Below are 20667 nucleotides of genomic sequence, written 5' to 3' on the forward strand. Positions count from 1 at the left end.
TGAATATTAAACCTGAAAATACAGGGCAGGACTCAGTTTTATCTATCAATAATTGATTGGATGGTGAAAAGTGGTGTTTTGTAGCAGAACAGTGTTGGTGTTGTGTAATGGTCCAGTTGCATTCACCAGCAACTGAGTCATTAGAGAGACACAACATGTCAATTTACTGAGTCCCCCCATCATAAATCAAACATGTCATCCTCATTTATCATCATTTAATCTCTTACGGTCCAATCAGTGCACAGGATTGAATAGTCATGGAATGTACCATTAGTATACGGGGAGTAAAGTCAGATGATTAAGTGACAAAGCACATGAACAGAATCTTCTTATCGCCATCTCTTTCATTCTCGTTCCCTCCTTGTGTCTGTCTCTTTCTCTCTCCGTCCTCTGGGCTCATGCAGTCAGCTGGTTTCCTCCATCACACCACATGATTCTATGTGATCGTCAGATATTGTTTGTGCCCTACTTCACTCGACCCGTAGGCCACATGAACACTTCGTGCTACAGGAGTGAGAGAGAGAGAGAAAAATAGGATAGAGCATAATATCATACTTGGTATTTGTTTAATGTTGTTTTGTGTTGAGTTCCTACATTTCCATGTAAATTTTGTCATGTTTTAATGCATGAATGAAACCTCAAATTGTGTCATTTAAGGGTTGTTGTCAGGGATTTCTATGTCATCAGACTAAGACTTTCCTGGCAGAGGGAAAAATACCAATTTATATTAATGAGGGATCTAAGCCTCATAAAATGATTTGACAAAATAAGAATGAGAATAAGAATAAAAAAAATGGCACAATATCAACCAACTGTTTTATTTTATTGTAAATATCAAATCTTTGTTTTGGACAGCGTCAATTGTAATTAATTTGTTATTTATATTACAGTTCAAAAGTTTGGATTGCTAAGGTTTTTTAAATGTTTTTGAAAGAAGTCTCTCATACCAGCCAAAAACAATTCATAATTATATTGTTATTATAAAGATAATTGTTCAAATATAATAAAAAACAGTATATAATATCATTCTAATTATTAATAACTACTATTCTACTTTAATATATTTTAAAATATGTATGTCATATAAATAATATATTCTTGATACTTCAGAAGTCATTCTTATATGCTGATTTGGTGCACAAGATTTGGTGCTGCCTAATATTTTTTGTGAAAAATGTGATTCTTTTTTTTCTATTCTTTGATGAATAGAATGTTGAAAAGAAGAGCAGTTATTTGTAATGAAAATCATTTTGTAACTACGTCACTTCTGCTCAGTTAAATGTGCATTTACTTAATAAAACCATTCTTTTTAATAAAAAGTTTAAAATAAACAAATCAATTCTACTGACCAGAAAGTTTTTAACCTTAGTGTGTATGGCAGGTTGCCTCGACCAGACAGTTATGGAAAATATCTTGGCCTGAGAACAGTTAAATCTAATTAATAAAGCAGTCCTAATAATCCTAATTTTCCTGAGAAAAATATCTTATGATTCCTTTTTATTTGTCATCCACACTTGCAACTCCTGCTTTTATGTTTCATGTTTTATGCAGTAAAAGTTCTCTGTCTTTCAATGTGCGCATATTGGCAGCGCTTATTAAAATAGAAACTTGGGCAAGGACCAAAATAGACACCAACATCTCCATTCCCTACTTCATTCTCTTATCAGTTGGCCACTCATATGAATGAGTGCAAGGCATGCTGGGAAGTGGCTGGCCACGTCCCGTAGGCATTCATCAAGTTGTGATTGACAGCCTGGAGAGAAAGAAAGCTCTGCAGATATCGTCCGTTTCGCTTCACATCCCTCTCTGTTCACTGTTCTCCTGCGAGATGGTTTTTATCATGCATTCATACTGTCGACAAAACTCACTGTGTATCATTGGATGTCAAGGTAAAGTTGCTACATAGACTTGGGTATAGATGTTACAGAGAAATTAAACTTGAAGGAATATTATGTCCAAAAAATTAAATTGTCATCTTTTACCCTTACTTAACTTGTTTAATATACTTTATTGTGAGGAACACAAAATGAGATATCTTGAAGAATGTTCAGGCATCTCTTCTCCATAGAATGAAATTGGATGGTGGTCCATATTAATGATAATAATTATTTGCATATTAGAAATACATGAGGGTGAGTAAATAAATAAAATTAATTTTTTAGATGTACTATCCCTTTAAGTATCGTTTAGTAATGAAGTACGACTACTCAAGTGCTTTACATCTCTGTATGTGAGCAAATAGGTCCATTGGACCATTGCATAGGGAAACTTCAGAGACCAGTTCTCATGGTTAACCATCTTTTAAACTGATATAGATTATTGGGTGGACATTGGGTAGGGCATGCCATTCTAATAAGCACTTACTTGAAAGTTGATTTGTGTGCCATATAGACCCCTTTTGCGCGGACGTCACAGGTACGTCACGGCGCTAGCTGGAGGCAAAACAAACGGAAAACTGGAGGCGGCTAATACAAACCAACACAGGGTCGGCTACTCGAGGAGCTTAAAATGTCGTCTTGTTGTGTTGTTGGTTGCCAGAATTGACGGAGAACATTTTATATACATTGTTGTGATTAATTGTGACTGGAATTTAAGAACATGGTAAGAAAGAATAAATACAGAAAGTTTATAATTATTTTCCAGTCTTCAGAATTTTTATTTCTAGAAAATATTTACATCTTAATAATAATTTTAATGTAATGTCACTCTTTATTAATCTAAGGTTTTATACACCCTCAGTTTCTCTTTACTATACAAGCTCGGTTTCTCTATCAGGTAAGTGTAGATGTCAGGCCACTCAATCGGAGGTAATCCTGTCAGATCGTCCATCCAATGAGTGATTGTGTACGGGTCGACCAATCTGGTTCCGTCCGTTAAAGTTAAATTTTTCAAATAATTATCGCGGTCCCGGACAGTGAGTTACCTTAAATATTCAGATAAAGCAGATATAGTCAGATTTTCTCCAGCCATTGTTAAAAAAACAAGCTAAGAAAACTCGCTAGCTACCGTTTGTTCAAGTGTTGAGGGGAATCTTTCTGCCTCCAGCTAAGCCCCGCCCACACAAATACGTCACATTGTTTACCAACTGTAAAAGGGTCTATAAGAACAGATTCTGCAGTTATCATCAACTGATTGGCTCCAAGCCCTCAATGACATCAGCAGTCAGTGTGACACCTTTACAAAGCGTTTAGCAGAGATTTAGATTTAATATACAATGTCTTAATAAAGCCTTTAGGATGTCTAACCAGACACCTTGTCCATTTGAGCAGTGAATGATGTAGAATATGGTGTTATGATTACATTTAACATCCATTTAGATACTTTGATGTGTTGGGAAATCTAAACCACCTTGGCAGTGTAGGAAGCCTTGACGTCAGGTACTGACTCCTTTCACCATTGCAAACCAAATGAAAGTTTTTAAATTGCAGCTGATTCTATTATTTTACTGTTCACGGTCTATTAATAGGCTATTACCCATTTATAACATAGTAATAACATGTTAGGTGACATGGATTGATGGTGAATGCTTCAAGATTGTACAAAGTAACTCATTAACTTGAAACCCCTCTATTTAGGTTAATTAGGGATTTGTTGTTTAAATGAATGGTGATGTAATCTATAGAGGCCATAGCGTTACACATCTGATCAGTCTCAAAGTGCTTCTAACCCAATCATCCATGTCCGGTCTATGAATAGCATAGAATTACTGATTCACAGACGTAGAATGGGAGCTGATGTTTTGTGCATGCAGCTGGCCGTTAATGGATACCTTTTAACTTCTGACTGCCTCACTTCAGTGCCATAAATAGATGATGATGTCACAAACAGTCTGCTTGGAATGCTTAAGTTTTCAGTCAAGCAGCCATCTGCGTTTCAATGCAGTTACCATTGCTGACCATTTGGCACTGAAGAACCTAACATCGGGAGTGTTATGAGAGTCACAAAGCCATAAATCCAGTGGGAACGGATTGAATTTAGTCTATAAACACACACAGATTCATAAGAAACGTTGGATTTATCTGTCTGTTATTCCCATTCAAGCTAGGTTCAAAAGAACAGAGATTTTTAGAATTCCTTCATCCCTGCAGCGTTTTGAAGGCCACGAACTGTCTTTTAAACGTGCACCAATATAAAGCTTCTAACAGTCTCAGCTGCACTTTTTGCCACACATTTAATATCGCTCGAAGAAAATAATTCTTTATATAAGTGCAGGGACCACTTATTAACTACTGTAGTTGCTTATTAGCATGCCTATTTACATATTGGCTGTTTTTTAGTAAAGCACATTTCTGCATGACCATATTCTACATCCCTTATCCTACCCAATACTTAAACTGAACAACTGCATTACTAACTATTAATAAGCAGCAAATTAGGAAATTATTGAGCCAAAAGTTAGTACTTAAAAAGCACATATTCTGTATGACCATATTCTACATCCCTAATAAGATTAGATTAGATTCAACTTTATTGTCAACATGCAGATTATTATAATTTATTTGGAAATTCACTACAGTTCGATCGGTCAGGTTGTTTTAGGATATTTGGATGTGTATAGAATATTTACTGTAGTGTGTTTTTCTTTTCTTTTTTTTTTTTTTACATTGACATACACTTTTTTTTTGTTTTTTTTTTTGAGAGAGATTTTCTTTTTTTCACTTTTGCTGGCACGTTCACATTGGCTGTCATATTAGCGAAACAAATTTTTTTACAAGTCAGTGGGCTTAAAATTTTATTCAAACCCTATCGTTCTTCAAAATATCTCTTCTTGTGTTCCAAAGAAAAAAAAATGCAGATTTGGAACAAAATCACAGTGAGTAAACAACATCAGAATTTTCCTTTTTGGATGAATCTGCCCTCTAACACATTCAGTACCTGTTAAGAAGGGCATGTATTTAATTTAATTATTTTTTTTTGCTGTAAGACTATAATAATATTAAAAATATTAACACAACAAATTGCATGATGAATAACAAAAAAAAACAAACACATGAAATCCAATCTGGCCAGATTGAGACGCCAATGAAATCCCAAATAAATCAAATTCGAAAACCACTTTTTTCTTTTTTCTTTTATTACTGTTATCTTTTTTGCAAATTACAAAAAATAATACCAATTCGAGTCTTTCTGTTCTGAGCAAGGCTTTATCTCTTGGCATTGTGTGGATGATTACATGTAGATAGCCACTCTTAAATTTCAGGTCCGAGAACAAATTCGAATTGATTTCAGTGTGAACACAACTTACTTTGGCTTTGTAGTTATTATTTTAGCACACAACACTTATAAAAGTCTCATTTCATAATCCTGGTTGCCTAAATACTAGATTAAGTATTTCTATGAGTTAATACCAGATTAGTTTATTTATTATTATTTTCTTTCTCTGCTCTGTCAGTATTAGCTCTACGGTTGAAAGCGTAATGGCAGTTCATCAAACTGTTGTTACCCAGCCCGTCGGTTTGAAAAGCAGCACTGAAGCACTGGGATTTTTCCTGAATAATTCATACATGGTCTGTCCCTGATCACACCAAGGGGCTTGACTCCAGATACTTGTGATAAATACTCATATAGTTAGCATTCATGTCTTTGGCTACTGAGCTTGTCTCTCTCTCTTTGTTCTTCCTCTCTCTTTGCTTCTTCCTCCCTGAGCCCCTGTGTTGTGATAATTACAGCCTGGCTCTCTTCATCACCAGGACTTCTGCCCACCCACAGTGGGCACAGCTGTTAGATTCGTACATTCAACGCCAAGCGCCTGCAGCCCACCACAGCTGCCGTCAGGGTAATCAGCGCACAGGTACTCTGCAGACCCCCACCTAATCATTACAGCCTGGAACCTTTAAAAAACGACCTCTACGAGGGACTGATTGTAATTCCCCTGCTGGTGCACAGGTGGCGTACAGGTTAAAAGCTTTAAGTGGGATTGCATTTATTTTCATTGTGGCAGTGGCCCAGACGCTACAGTAGTTATTGATTTATTCAAATGTATTACTTCCGATAAGGACGATGTTTGTTGCTGCTTCTGCCTTCTCTATGAATTTCACAAATTCTTTCTTGAGAAGAGTAAATATTGATTTTTTATTTTTTTTTTAAAGGTGTTTAGGAAACGTCATTGCAACTAAGATGACCGGCCTTATTATGCTCTTTCGTCTTATATATGTGAAGGAGGTAAAATCAGTTTTAAATTTTAACTGTTGAGAAATAAAAATTTAAATAAGTCACATTTACTTTTTAAAATGATGTAACAGATATATAACAGAAAATTCACAATTTCAAAACTTTAATTTGCGTCAAAACTTTTGTGTTTTTGAATCATGAAATACTAGCGGACCGATTTATTTACTTAATTATAATAATAATATTTTAAACGTTTAAATGCTTTCAAGTAATTTTTTTATTTACATTATTATCATTATTTTTCTTTTTGAATTATTGTATTTGATGAGTGATTTTTAAGTTTATTTTATTTATTTATTTTGTAAATGCTACTCCTCCATACTTGCACATCTATTCAGAGATTTGAGGTCATTTTTGAAGAAAGAAATACAATTATTACTCTACATTAAATGATCAAAAGACGGTTAAATAAATGCTGTTTCTCTTTCTATTTATTGAAGAATCCTGATAATCCCTAAAAATATTAAGCAGGATATTGTTTTCAACATTGATAATAGTACAAAATATTTCTTTAGGAGCAAATTGACATATTAGAAAGATTTCTGAAGGATCGTGTGACACTGAAGACTGGAGGAATGATGCTGAAAATTCAGCTTTGCATCACAGGAATTAATTACATTTTAAAATATATTAAAGCCAAAAATAGTTATTTTAAATTGCAATAATATTTTACAATATTGTTGTTTTTAATTGTATTTTTGACCGTGTAAATGCATCCTTGGAGCATATGAGACTTTTAAAAACATTTACAAAATCTTACTTTATTTTGAACAGTAATGTATATGGTATGTAATATCAGTTCCTCCTCGTTATATTATACATTTGTCAAATAAACACACACACATGCACTCATATCCTCATTCACAGTATTTCTCTCATTGTCATCTAATAACAACAGACGACTCTGCTTTGTATCAACAGAAAATTGTCAGTGAATGAGACAGATATGACAAAACCAAGCCCTAGGAAATGCAAAGTCAATGCCTTAACACAGGCGGAGGATATAAATAAACATGCCTGATATTTGGCTGTCAGGCCTCTCTTTCTGTTTCTGGGTGAATGTGCCCATGGCTTTAGACAGATCTCACAGGACATCACAGTCTTCCCCGTCTTTTTCCCGTTCACAGGTCAGCAGCACTGTTGGTTAGCCCTGCTTGCTTGGGCATATATTCATCTGCAAATATGTGTACTTCTCTGCTACACACAGTATTCAAAAAGATTCAAACCTTCTGTGTTCATGAAAGAAAGTTGTTCCACATGCTAAATCATGCAGTTTTAAACTGCAGCCGAGTCATATTCAGTATGGCAATTTGGATGCAGCCAATGATTTTCTTAAAAAGTCCCTGCAGCTGTGTTCACAGATGTATGCTGGAAAGTGCGGCGCAGGAAAGAGACAGGAAGAGAGACAGATTCATCTTTTTTCCCCTTTTTGTCAGCTCGCTTACTTTATTCAAGTGGGGTGGAGATACAGCAGGGGGATTCCTTTTGATGAAATAAATATGCGGCAGCGTCCCACTAAAATGGAAATGAAGTCCTAGAACTTTCCCACACGGTACACAGGGATTCTTGCGGATTGTTTTTGGAGGCCTGCCCTGTCCTTCTCTTTGTGTTTCCTCACAAATACGTCACAGTAATGGAGTCACTCGAGATGAAGACGTGTCCTCTCTTTGCTTGGCTCTTTTATCGATTAACTCTTCACTCATGTATGTTGTAAATCTGGTACACTCAATGACACAGCTAAGGCCAAAGAGTCTGGAGCCAGATTCAGAAATATTCTTGATAGATTTTCTTCTTATTTTCTAACTTAAGAATGAAGTAGAATGTTCACTCACTGTCAGGCCAGTTTCTTGCTCAGTTTCTTGCATCACTTGCTCACCAGTGGATCACTTGCTCCCCTTGCAGTGATGGGTGCCATCAGAATGAGAGTTCAAGTAATAGACATAGACTCCAGTCTATCAATTAACTCTTTCGCCGCCAAAGACGAGTTATTACGGCTTTTCGTTTTTTCACTGTTATACACTCGGGGGCGCTATTACACATCTTCTGAACGAGTGCAAAATGTCCCGAACAAAAACACACGTGAACAGGATGGAGAAACGAGAAATCTCTTATGTAAACAGATGCACATGAAAAAGAATGCGATCATCAGCAGCATATAAATGAAAACTGTATAATGTCACGTGGAAAAATATTAATCCATGAAGTGGTATATTTTTGTGCAGGCTTTGGAGGTATTGGCCCCACCCCCCCACACAGACACTCTGGTTGGTGTGATAGCATCATGTCGAGGAGACAGTGTGTTTTTAATTGTAAAGGCAAGTTTGTTTTATTTTCACTGCCAAAGAATGAGATCAGAAGAACCAATGGCTAAAATTCATTTTCACCACAATACCAGAGCAGTACAACAAATCCCTTTTGTTGTGTTCACAACATGTCACTGATGACTGCTTTTCTAATCTCGGTGAGTATACAGCGGGATTTTCAAAGCGTTTGTCCATAAAAGATGGTTCATTACAAACTATTTAGAACAACAAGCATCTCCGAATCACAAAGCGAAGTATGATTATGAAGTTATGTGTTTGTTTTCTCCCGAGCGTCTTATCAGTATCTGTGCTGTCTGCAGCCTTATAGTCATGTACAAACACGTCATTAAAATGAAGTGTAACTCCGTGAATTCTCAACGAAGAGACATGAGAGAGATATCTATAGAAAGCTTGACATGTCTACTTTAAAACTAAACAAGTGCTGCCGAAAACAGATATTCTGTGATAAAGTAATCCATATGAAAACAACGCGATGTCTGTTTTTCATGTCTCCTTATATCTAATGTGCACCCCCCCCCCTCCCCGCGCTGAACGCGCTACTCAGATTCAAACTGAAGCGCGCGGCTTGAATACACACACACAGAAGAAAAAGCAGCGAGACTGTTCAAGTTTTTTTATTGTACTGTTTGCTTCGCGATGAGAGGAATAAGACATAATTCACCCCAAACAGATGCTAACCCTCTTGGATGCTAACGCATAGTTTACCGTGGAGGTGTGTGCAGAACAGCCAATCAAACCTGACTATGTTAGTTGACCAATCAGAACACAGTATGCTACCGAAAGGTGGGGTTTAAGGAAACTGAATCTTTTGAACAGCTTCGCGCGAACCGTTTGGGGATCTCTGAGAGTTGAGGTAATTTTAAAATGATATTTTGACAAAATGACAATGTTTTTTCGCCTTGGATGTATTTAAACCTAATGTACAGTACTTATAAACAGTGACAGGAAGCTTAAAATTTTCATCTTACTGGATCTTTAAGAGTAGAGGCTCTGATCTTTATTTTGTATTTGTGTATTGCATATTCAAATATTCATAAAGCAAAATATACTGGAGGCCATCTAATTTGAGCAAATCCACCATTAAGACCTTTTTAAGACGTTATTATTTCATAATAGCACTTCCTTCATAGAAAAAGTTGTTTGGTCTGAATGAGGAGAGAAATATGCACAGATTAAGCACAGTTTACAAGTGAAAATGGTGCAAAACAGTTTAGTTCAACAGTTAGTTTGAATTAAACCATCTTAATTGTGGATTTGCTTTTTTAAAAACTAAACTTTTCACTTCACAAGACATGAATAGATGAACTGGAGTGTGGATCATTGTGATGTTTTTATTAGCCATCTTGGAGTTTCAATCTGACGGCACCCATTCACTGCAGAGCATCTACTGGTGAGCAAGTGATGTAAAGTGACAAAATATTTCCAAATCTGTTCAGATGAAGAAATAAACTCATCTACATTTTGGATGGCCTGAGGGAAGTACATTTTCAGCAAATGTGATAATTTCTTTAATTCTTTCATGAAGATTTTCATGAATGTTGCCCCCAACATTCAAGTCATTTTCTTCTTTTTTTTAATTAAAAAATTGCACATAGTAACATTCTTACATTTATCTTATCTTACTCCTCTTACTACTTTTATCTTAAGAAATCTCTTAGAATCATCCGACCCATGATTCTCAGAGTTACTGGAAGTTCCAATTCCAGTTGTCAGAATCAAAATGGGTTCCGTTGAAGATTTTCCTGTGCAAAAGTATCATTCAAATAAATTAGCTTAACTAAAACCTTACAAAGTTGGAGAAGCAGAATGAAAAATCAAGGCATCATCGGCACTCAGAAGGAAGTGGTGGGCATTATGGGATGTATCATTAATGTTAGTAATTTTGTTTTAAGATTTACTGAAAGTCATTCAATGGAGGGAGGAATGAAGTGAAAGATGTGTGTGAATAAGTCAGCTTTGTGGTCATTTAGCAAGGGTGGGTTGTAATGACGGCAGCAGGGATATCTCAAGGGTCACACCCACAACGATGAGCTCAGTGCCGTTTCTAATTCTGGAGGTTAATCATTGTTTGTCTCTTATGTTCTTATTTGAACATTTTAATGTGTGCCCATTCCTTGTGTGTATATATATATATATGTGTGTGTGTGTGTGTGTGTTTTGCATTGTGTGTGTGTTTGGGGAGTTGGGATGGATTAGTAATGTCTGCATGGATGTGACCCACCTTCTGCTTCGTGCAAGTCAAAAAGCATCTGAAGATCTTACAGATTATAGGGAGGGCCCAATGAAGTGAATGCTGTTTTTTTTCTTCTCCCTGTTCTGAGTGAATGGGTTCTAAATAGTCTTTTTACATTTACAAATTCTATTTACACTATTGTTTAAAAATTTGGGGTCAGCCACTGATTTTTAAAAGGTTTTTATTTTTATTTTATAAGAAATCAATACTTTAATTCTGCAAGGATGCATTAAATTGATCAAAAGTGACATTATAGATCTATTTAATTACAAAGATTTATATTTCAAATAAATGTTATTTATATATATATATATATATATATATATATATAAATATATATATAACTATATATATATATATATATATATATAGTTATATATATATATATATATATATATATATATATATATATATATATATATATATATATATATATATATATATATATATATATATTTATTATAAAAGTTATTTTAAATGGCACAATATATCACAATATTACTGTTTGACAAGAATATGTTTTCAAGAAAATAATGCAAATTACAGTGTCATTGTCAATAAATGTTCTAGAAGATGGGCAGTGGTTTGTGTGTGTGTGTGTGATGGTCAGAACAGAGAGCCTAAAGCATTTAAAGAGGAATGACACAGCTGTATGACTGACAACTGCAGCTCCTGCTAACTAGGTCACGGCAGAGAGAGAGAGCGAGAGAGAGAAGGAAGGACTGAGAAAAAGTGAGCCTAGGAAGAGAGAGAAAGAGTTACGGAAGCATAGAGAGAGTCATCAAGCACAAGAGACCAAAAGTATGTCCACGGCTGTCCACGGCTGTCCACGGCTGTCCACGGACCCACTCAGTCTCCGTCAGTGAGCACAAGAGTGTCCATGAAATGGTTTGGCAGACACAGTTTTCTTACAGAAACCAGAAGTTTGGGTGGGACGCAGACTTAAAGGAATGGCTCACTGAAAAATGAACATGCTAATATTGGCAAGCAGCAAGTTTTGGCCAGAATCACTCTTATTTTCCACAAAAGTCTAGTTGCTACTTGATATAAGAGGGAGGAACATTCTTGTTCTGGAGAGTGTTTGATTGGATAAAAGTTTGTAAACCGCTATACCAGATGAGTCATTCATATTTTAGCTCATTTTCCCTGAGAAAGAGAGACTGTAAATGTGTATTTGTTCTTTTTAGGAGTGCAGTAGCATATACTTCGGCCTCAAAGCTAACACTCATGGACTAAAAGCCAAACTATTTTGATTTCATGGGGTCTTGAAGCAACTTTCAAAGCCCCGTTTGTCAGCACGGAGCTGCCTGCTTATTCTGACGTGACTTTTGCTGGAATGACTCAAAAGGGAGTTTCCTCCTCCTCCGTTATGAAATAATCAGCACTGGTGTTTTGGTTTGATCACAGCGTAGCGCTCTGACAGAGCAGATGCTAATGCGCTTTAAATGGAGCTCATTATTGTTGGATAATATTCAGGCCACGTTGGTAAAACATCTTTTCAGAGCAGCAACCCGTGCGATCTAACTGCGCAAATCGAATATATACATGACTCAGGAGTTAATGCGTGTATTTAATGATAGTGTGTGTGTGTGCGTGTGTGTGTATATATATATATATATATATATATATATATATATATATATATATATATATATATATATATATATATATATATATATATATATATTGAAGGAGTGGATGCCGAGTTGCCATATCCTTCATACCAGAGATGGGACCAAGTCCCCATGTCTGCTTCATACTGATATTATATTATATTATTACATGATTTCTTGTTTGACTATTAATCAAGTTATAGCAAGAGTGAAATGTGTAACCTTATGTGTGCTGTATTTCTTTTCCTCAAGATTAATGTCCACATATTATGTGTGTGTATCCAACCGTAATGATAAGACACTCGCCAGTGCTAGAAAGCCTTGAATTTTAGATAAGTTCTCTGTGTATGTGTGTTAGTATCTGTCTGTACAGGGAGAAGCTCAGACAGTCCCAGGACAAATGATCAACTGCCAGTGTCCAGCATATCAGATATACGTCTTTGGAGAGTTTTATCTAGGTTTTGGAACCAATCAGAATTTTGTTGACTCATGTATTGACGCAATTAGTATCCTCTGTCAGGGTATAACTGTGCTTGATTTTGTATTGTACTGGGGGCGGCCTGCGAACTCCTTCGAGAGTGTTGAAGCTGACTTCTGCTGATGAAATTGCAAACTATTTTCTTCAAGTAAAATTATTATTATTAATTGAACTCATCTCTGAGTCCTGGTCTTCATTGCAATATATCTGGTCCTTGGGTTTTAACTGTAAATTCCCCTACAGTTAATGGTGGAGGATCGGCGGGCAATAGTTCTTTGTTGACATCCCTGATCAATCATCAAACCAAGGTAGGAAAGATTTTAGATTTAATATTATTGGTTAGGGACTGTCTGTAAGTGGAGGGGGTCGAGAGAAGGAGGAACGATAGACTCACTCAGACGTGAGGGGGTAGACACCAGCTCCAGGGTGGAGTAAGGTAAATTGGTGTCACAATATACCTGTAAATAAGTAACCTTGTGAGTATAAGGGGTACAAGTACACATCGGTAGGTCTTGATATAAGATATTTAGAGATGTGTACAGTTACAGAGGGAACAGGTGCACACCTATAGGTCTTAGAGAGAGACGTAAAAATTTTCTAGGTGTGCACAGTCCAGGGGGGGACAAAAACGCATTCTTAACAGGCATGTGAACCCGTAAAGGGCAGTGCTGGGTCAAGCACCGAGGGACAAGGGACACATAGAGCCGTAAATAGGCAGTGCTGGGTCAAGCACAGAAAGCCGAAAAGCACGAGAGGCCATAAAGGGCAGTGCATTTACGGCCAGGGAAGCCAAAGTAGGGGTATGGGAAATCCCGAGAAGAATGTAAGACGCTAGACGGGGGTTCTAGTCGTATCTCGCTCTTCCAACTCTCGATCACCCACCATTACAGACAGGGGCGCCCCGAGCTTAGAAATAGGCCAGGTCAGTGGTTAGGGAAAAGAGTATCCAAAATTAGTGTTTAAAAATAAATAGTGTTAATTCATATGTGCACCTATAAAAATATAGGGATATATGCAAAGGGAAAGTATTGATTGATCTGGGATGCCTCAGGAACAACCCCAAAAGAGCTAAAATGTAGTTTTCATGACCCTGATTGGATTGGACCAGTATATGGAAATTCTGGAATATACTTTGCAATTTCATCACGCAGAAGTCAAGTGCTGTTGGTAAGATCGCCGCCTCAATATGTTTTTGGTTTATGATAGAAATATGACTGACAAATTAGGTAACCTGGTAAGCCCTGATAGAAATAATGAAACAGAAGAGAGCAAATGCTGTAAACAGTTTGGCTCTGAAGCTCTGACTTTAAAAAATATATATATATTCTCTGAATTCATTTAAAGAATGATCAGTCTGAGCTTTAATTCTGATTGTAATGTTAAAACAAAAACTTGATTGGCTTTAAACTTAGAAAGAACCTGAGAAACAAACATTTATAAATGTATGTGCCTATTTGTTAAAAATAATCCCAGAAGTAACTGAGTGATGATTTAATCTGATTCTCTGTGCATAGAAGGTTTAAATGACAAAGAATAATATCATAAGACCTGTTCCAGTTCCTATATAATTGTTGAAAGTCCTGACAAGGAATACTGAACAGAATTCTGGGTTAGTGAAAAAAAAACTGTAGGCACACAAATTGGCAGTGGCATTTTGGAAAAACTTAGAAGCTTATGTTTTGTTAAAAAAGATAAAATTACTTTGACTACAATGAAGCCGTTGTTTTATCTCATGCTGGCCCCCACCATGACTCTGGCTTAAGCTTTGAAAGTACCAGAGACATGTTCTGAGTAAAAAAAAAAAAAAATGTAATTCCTATATTTACTAATGTTTGGCCAAAAGAGTAATTTTATTGTTGGATTGCAAAATTGTAGTCACGCAGCATCATAAAAAAAGAAAAAAAGAAGAGAAAAGAAAATTATTTTTTGTTTATGAGATGATAAAGTTGTAAACAAGTAACATAAACGGGGGTTTCAAAGTAACTTTGAAGACAGCATGCTAGCAAGACCCAAAGTAACATACCTGGGTCAGATAACCTCTGACAGATTTAAAACCAATGTTGAAATTCAGAAGCCATGGCCAGAATTAAGTGAATGGATAAATACAAGTTGATGTAAAAGTAATGACAATGACTGCAAAGAACTTTGAGAAACATTTGAGTTGCGAAAATAAAGTAAAAATACAAATATAAAGATGTTTATTTTTAAAATGCATATAATTTCTGACAAGTTTTAAACTGGGCTAGAGTAAAATGATAGTACGATGAAATTATGTTAAAAATGAATGAAAATGCATTGTTACGAGTCCTGAATCCCTCAGAGTTCTCTCTCTCTCATTCAAAGTAAGCTAAAATGCCATTATCTGAGCTTGTGTTTAAGTGATAAGATATTTATAGTACAGCACAGTGTTTCAGTCAAATCATAGGCAGAGATGCTAAAGGACATGATAAAAAGAGTTCAGATTTAATGCATTAAGAGGGCAATTGGTAGTTAAATGTTCAACTGCCCAATGCATGTAAGAAATAAGAGATTATAAAAATAATGAATAACAATTTAGGAGCAATTGTTGAAGAGACATGAGGTCTTTAAAATCATAATACAGACCCTGAGCTATAGATGTAATAACTTTGAATAGTTAAACAGTTGTATTGCTATTTGTTCTATGACCAGTAACTTATCTGTCTTATTTTTAGTCTCCACCATCATACAGGGCCTGATGGCTGCAGCTACAGAAGCAACAGAAAATTACAATGAATGGACGGGTGTGAAAAATAAATTCACTGAGTAATCTCAGCATGATAGTTTGGAGGTATCCAATTGAGTTTAGCAATTAAATATTAGTTTGATTAACCTTTTTCAATGTTTTAACACTAGTAGGTGCTGTCAATGGCTCTCATGGTTCTTGAGTGCACCTTTCCTAAGCTGCAGGAAATACTGGATTCTGGAAGAAGACTGTCGAGGATGTTGCAACGGGAAAGAGTGGTTACCAGTGTGCATGAGGTGATTTCTCAATGACGGGTAAGATCCTCTTCTGGCCAATAGGGGACAACCTAAGGCAGGGGGTCACCGCCACTGGGCACCTGCCCAGAAGGGAGGTGTTATATGTGAGATGGTAGTGGAGTTGAGCGGATGCTTGATAGGCCTAGAGCATCATTAAGAGGGGAACTGTATGAAGTACAGCAATCTGCCTAAAAATGTGAGCTCCTCCAGACCTGATCACCAGCAACCGCATTCCTTGACTGATTGTTGTGACAAGCGTCCACAACTTGATGCAACTATGCCAGTGGATCACACCCTGAGGACAAGGAGCTTATTTATAAAAAGTGAATGGCAATGGGCTTTCAAGAACCATCTGAGACCATGTGATGACAGCCATTATTTTGAGACAAAAATTTCTTATGAGGCTAAAATGATATTGAACTAATATGTCTATATCATAGTCTTTACTCATGCAGGTCATTAGGCATGGCATAAGATGATTACAAGATATGGTGGTGGCTAAAAATGAAGACTGCTTCTGCTTAATCAAGAGATGGTTTAGATAACAAAGGTTAAGGGAATTAAGCATGTAAGGTAAAAATAATTTTAAAGAAATGTTCCTAGCATTATGTATTTTAAACAGTTTAAACTGAGATTTTAGATCTAGAAACTTTGACATTTTTAACTTATTTGAATAATTTAGGGTTATATGTTGTAATGAATTTTATATTATAGTCTAAGTTAAAGTTTGGCAAAAATTGTCAAAATAAATAAATAAATAATATTTTGCACAGTAAGAGAGAGAGAGAGAGAGAGTGCTTGAGTGGAGGCAGGGATAGTGCTCTTCTTCTATTATTGGCCTGCTAAGTCAGAGTAACCAAGACAGAGCAATGATTTGAAGACCAAAACAACCAAGCTGATTTTACTCTAAATAAAAATCATTAATGAACAGGCAAACTTTGAGATTAGATAAGAGACTAGGTTCAAACTAGGTAAAATGCACAGACAATGTTTAAGTTTAAATCCTTCTGATTTAATTGCAAAAGCAAACCTTAAATATGAGCTGTTAAAATATTAATGTGTTAAGTATGTGCATGCACAAGGATGGCTACTATAAATTTTTGGGGGACAATTCTGTTCCTGTTTTGTTTCAATTGAGTTACTAACCTCTGGAAAGAGTGTTTTATCATTACAGATGTGTTGAGTGAAATTACTTTACAGAAGTCGATAATTCTGAGTGAAACTAATGAAAAGACAATGCCGAACATGGGACAAGCTTTAAGAGGATTGGTTATCCAGCTCTGTCTGCTACTGGTAATAATGACTTATTTGGTCTTTTATAATACTGATTTAAATCACTCTCTGGATTAATATGTTAAAGAGTGTTTATATGATTGGATTTGTGAAATTTAAGTTTGCCGTCCAAAATGGGTTTAAAATCCATGCCTAAATTTAAATGAGGGTCTAAATTTTAACAAGTTAACACTTTGTTGTTTGAATGGTGAAGGTAAATATTTTAGACTTGACGGCAGAAAAACAGTGACAGATTGGCCAAGTCACTAACCAAATTATCCAGAGAGCACCCTCACATAAAGAAGCCTGGTGGGAAAACAAAGGAGTGAATCCTGCTTGTGTAATATAGTGCAAAAGCTTTATGTAGTGGTTTATGTAGAACAGAGATAAGTTGAACAAAAACGTGTGGATAGCCCCTTAATGGAGCAAATCCATAACAAGAGGTTTGAATTAATTGAAATAGCACAGCAAAAAAAAAAAAAAATTATAATAATAAATTTTGTTTAAACAACACAATTGTAATAGGCTCTATGGAGCTGCTTATGAACACTTGTCAAGTCAAATTAATATTGTGAACACTGACAGGTCTTTTTGATAATGTATACTGTTTCAATACAGATTTACAGAAACTGAGGATGTCTCTTTAATAAATATTTGGCTGTTTAGAACTAAGTAATAGTATTGTTCATTTAGTAATAATATTGGGAAATCTGTCTGCTCTTTTTCAGTTTATAATAATTTTGAGTAAATTAATATCACTGCCAAATGACAAACATGAACGAGGGTTTTTAAGACATTGATCAAGTAGCTGGCCTGTAAGCATTTATCACTGACAAAACAGTGAGAACTAAATTGACTTTATACTAAGTATTGAGGATTTGCTTCTGAATGTGTCGCTAATATAGTCTGAGTAATATGGTATGATAATTGACAAGATTTGCATTTAAAAAAAAAGGTAATAATAAGGCAATGAGTATGGTTAACAGTAATGTCATGGTATAAAATAAATACATGCATGACAATAAGTGGATAGGTTAGTTGTATCTTAAAAGTTAGACACTTCGATACTTAAAATGTAATTTTAACCAAATGTGTTAACAATGACAAGGTTAATGGTTCATGTATGTTTAAACAGCATGTGAACTATGATGACTGCAAATGGATTTGTGGTGAAAGTAAAGCTTAATAAAAGGGCTATTAAGTAATAAACTAGGAACTGCTCTAGGTTTTCGAGGAAATAATGATTATGATTATTTTTATTTTTAAAGATGGCTCAATATTGATCTTACTTATTTTTGGTTTGTTTATTTTTGTGTTTTTAACACCAAGTTTGGAATGAAAGGGTAAAATGGATATTCAATCTCTATAATTGTACCATTGATCGGGAAAATGATAGATTTTCATAAAATAAGGGTATCTTTACTGGGATTTAGGTTATAAGCAATGTCTGTATTTGGTATCTGTGAGGTGACTGAGGGTCTGACATATGTCAGGAATGCAATAACAGTGGTTATTCATTTAGCCCGGCTTCCAGAGAATAATATATATACGTTTATTGTAATGAGTTTATTTTACTATATGACCAAATTAACTAAAATTCATCATAGTTGTATAAGACATGTTAAAAGAAAACAAATAAGACAAATATCCTTCTTAAGGGTTAAAATTTTTTTTTTGAATTGGTTATAGTGTATGCGTTTTTCTTTAATGATTTGTTAAATCTGGTTAATGAATATGCAAATTTAGTCTTAAGGCTGTTGGATAAATGTTTGGTTTTAGAGGGTAAGTGTGAAGTAGCTGTAGTAGGAAGAGAGGTATTTACAAAGATATGTTGATGAAAGTGAGGACACTTTTCCAGGTAGAGGGACACACAGAATGATTCACTGGAAAAGACATTATGTGAAGAAAGACTAGTGCAAGTGCCGATATTGTGGGATTAAGTAAGTAGATTAATGTATATGGGAAATAAGAATGTATATGGGAAGTATTTTGTACAAAATAATGTGTTTATTACTAGAAATGTCAGCCAGTACCAGAGATTTTAAGTATGCACATGTTTAAGTTGACCAACAGTCTGCATTCTTAGCATGCATCACAACGACACCTGACCTCATTTATTAGACCAGATGTGGGGTATTAGACCCCACATTGATCTAAAACGGGGGACTGAAGGAGTGGATGCCGAGTTGCCATATCCTTCATACCAGAGATGGGACCAAGTCCCCATGTCTGCTTCATACTGATATTATATTATATTATTACATGATTTCTTGTTTGACTATTAATCAAGTTATAGCAAGAGTGAAATGTGTAACCTTATGTGTGCTGTATTTCTTTTCCTCAAGATTAATGTCCACATATTATGTGTGTGTATCCAACCGTAATGATAAGACACTCGCCAGTGCTAGAAAGCCTTGAATTTTAGATAAGTTCTCTGTGTATGTGTGTTAGTATCTGTCTGTACAGGGAGAAGCTCAGACAGTCCCAGGACAAATGATCAACTGCCAGTGTCCAGCATATCAGATATACGTCTTTGGAGAGTTTTATCTAGGTTTTGGAACCAATCAGAATTTTGTTGACTCATGTATTGACGCAATTAGTATCCTCTGTCAGGGTATAACTGTGCTTGATTTTGTATTGTACTGGGGGCGGCCTGCGAACTCCTTCGAGAGTGTTGAAGCTGACTTCTGCTGATGAAATTGCAAACTATTTTCTTCAAGTAAAATTATTATTATTAATTGAACTCATCTCTGAGTCCTGGTCTTCATTGCAATATATCTGGTCCTTGGGTTTTAACTGTAAATTCCCCTACAATATATATATATTACAGTAGATTACAGTAGATTTGTAAGATAAAGTGACTATATGATTGGAAAGGATTATATGATTGAATTTTTCTTTCTGTTTTGAGTTATGGTGTAGTCATACTAACTCACACCCAACATTTTAATATATGACTGCTTAGATTTACATATCAACAGCTGTACAGTGTCCTTCAACTTGGTGGATTGTTACTAATTTACAGTACAGATGCAGAAAGGCCTGTTTTATCCACAAGTGCAGGCACACAATTTTCAAGCGACCGATTGCTCAGACCAGATACTGCCTCGCCACTTTGACCTTGATTTGAAAGTGACTTCTGTGAGCTGTGCTTCATACGTCGCTACACTATGACAATAGACCTTTTTTTGCCCGTGAAATTTGTCGAGAATGCACAGAATTCGAGCACATTGGATTTGACAAGGGTCAGCGAGAAGGTAGAAAAGATCTTTAAAAAACTTTTTTCAGTGCAGGAAACCTTGTCTAATAATATAAGTGGACCTCAAGGGGGAAATAAAATGCTTTAAAAGAATATGGCCCATTTAAGATTTAAGCTTTCTCATCTTTACAGCAGCTTGTGTGTGACTTGAACCATCTCGTTACCTCAGATGAAAGCAGCAGGAAGACAGCGAGAGGAAAGGAATGAGAGATAAGAGGAAGTTCTTGGCATATGTAATGAAAGCAAGCAAAACAGAAGGGAGTGTGTAACGGATGATTGTAGAATTATTTGCTCTTGTGATATTCATATGACTGCTG

The 20667-nt window shown here is 35.6% G+C and overlaps 1 protein-coding gene and 1 long non-coding RNA gene across 6 annotated transcripts in view; both read left to right on the forward strand.

Annotated features, from left to right (window-relative positions):
- Positions 1–20667, forward strand: part of LOC127956550 (liprin-alpha-2) — a 160400-nt gene that overhangs the window by 17987 nt on the left and 121746 nt on the right. The gene's annotated exons all lie outside the window — the stretch shown is intronic.
- Positions 12402–19838, forward strand: LOC127956551 (uncharacterized). The gene is made up of 2 exons (XR_008153593.1): positions 12402–12967; positions 13063–19838. It is a non-coding gene; the product is annotated as an uncharacterized LOC127956551 (long non-coding RNA).

This window comes from Carassius gibelio, chromosome B4 (genome assembly GCF_023724105.1).
Source record: "Carassius gibelio isolate Cgi1373 ecotype wild population from Czech Republic chromosome B4, carGib1.2-hapl.c, whole genome shotgun sequence".
In the NCBI taxonomy this organism is placed as follows: Eukaryota; Metazoa; Chordata; class Actinopteri; order Cypriniformes; family Cyprinidae; genus Carassius; species Carassius gibelio.